The following is a 1,770-nucleotide window of genomic DNA, read 5'->3' as shown; positions in this document are numbered from 1 at the left end:
CATAAACAAGTTATTTTTATTGTATTTGTTAATATCTTATGTCAATGCTATTTTGAGATTATTTCCTTTTCAAATAAATCCCTGTGGAGACAAGACATGTGTATAAAAATCAGGTCTGCTACTTCCATGCTCCTGGTTACTTTACCCATGGGGATGCTCACCCCAAAAGCGCCCTCTGCTGATGAAAGGAGCAAAACCAGTCTTTGGTGAGCTAAGCATGAGACTGAATTGCCCTCCACCCAGAACAAGCACATTTGTAATCAACTGCGCTCTGGATCCGTGAGAAGATGGCCGGTGAAAACAGAGACATCCTCCTAAACTGAGCCTCCAGGAATGAAGACCGACACTCTTCCAAAAGAAACCAAAACATCATGACTGCCCCACCTGCCAGATCCTGGGCAAGGTTAAAAATACTGCCCAACAGCCCAGAGAGTTATTGGCAAATAGATCTCATCGGGCCTCACATTCCGTCCAGAGGGCCCCACCAGATCCCCACTGCATTTGACACTTCCTTCAGGTTTGGCTCAGCCATCTGGGTGTGTTCCTCTTAGCTGCATGATCGAGGTCCTGCAATACCACACTTCTTTCCACATTTGTTTAGATCAGTGGTTCTCAACCTTCCTAATGCCGCGACCCTTTAATACAGTTCCTCATGTTGTGGTGACCCCCAACCATAAAATTATTTGTGTTGCTACTTCATAAATGTAATTTTGCTACTGGTATGAATCGTAATGTAAATATCTGATATGCAGGATGTATTTTCATTGTTACAAATTGAACATAATTAAAGCATAGTGATTAATCACAAAAACAATATGTAATTATATATGTGTTTTCCGATGGTCTTAGGCAACCCCTGTGAAAGGGTCGTTCGACCCCCAAAGGGGTCGCGACCCACAGGTTGAGAACCGCTGGTTTAGATTATCTGAACACATTGCATCTGATAATGATCCCAGATTTGCAGCAAAAGCTACATAGCAGATAATGACCCCAGATTTTCAGCAAAAGCTACATAGCAGTTGACCAAGCCATTGACACATAAGAGACTCTCCATGTTCCACAGCAATTAAATAATAGGGGGGAGAGGGTGAGTCAGCATGTTAATGGGCAATTAAATAATAGGGGGGAGTGGGTAAGTCAGCATGTTAATGGGCAATTAAATAATAGGCCAAGTGACTACAGGGAGGGGACAAGATAACCCCAGCGTGGACTACACATCTCAGGTGGGCAGTCCGACCTCATTGCAGCAATGCTCCGAAAAGATACCTCTCATTAGCTGCTCAGTTTTGACCAGACCGTTTCACAACCCTTTCTCCCCTCCCCCCCCACACCTATTATTTCTTTCTACAATTATTGACAGCTAAGTTTCTATGGCAACCCTGCAAGGAGCTTACACTCCTTCTGCCCTTTCATGAAAATGCAAATTGATTGAAGAAGATTCAGGATGGCTTTAAACACAAGTGATGAAATTTGAGAGGTTATGTAAACTCTTTTTAATATTTTCAGATTTTCATCCTGACTAATTCTTAAATATGAAATGTCTCTGGCTAAATTGCATAAGTAATATTTTTCTAGAAAAATGTTTTTTCCTTCTCGTATAACAATTCTGAATGAAGCGTCTGGAGGAAATGAAGGAATGAAGAAGACATATAAAGTTTTGATTATTGCATGCATATGCTTTAAAACAAGGGTGGGGTGGGGTGAGGGATCTGGCACCTGGGGAGGTGGAGAGGAGGGAGGGTATTAATGATCGTTATTTGTAAGAACTGT

Source organism: Myotis lucifugus, unplaced genomic scaffold (genome assembly GCF_000147115.1).
Source record: "Myotis lucifugus unplaced genomic scaffold, Myoluc2.0 scaffold_1, whole genome shotgun sequence".
Taxonomy (NCBI): domain Eukaryota; kingdom Metazoa; phylum Chordata; class Mammalia; order Chiroptera; family Vespertilionidae; genus Myotis; species Myotis lucifugus.
This window is presented reverse-complemented; position numbering follows the sequence as displayed.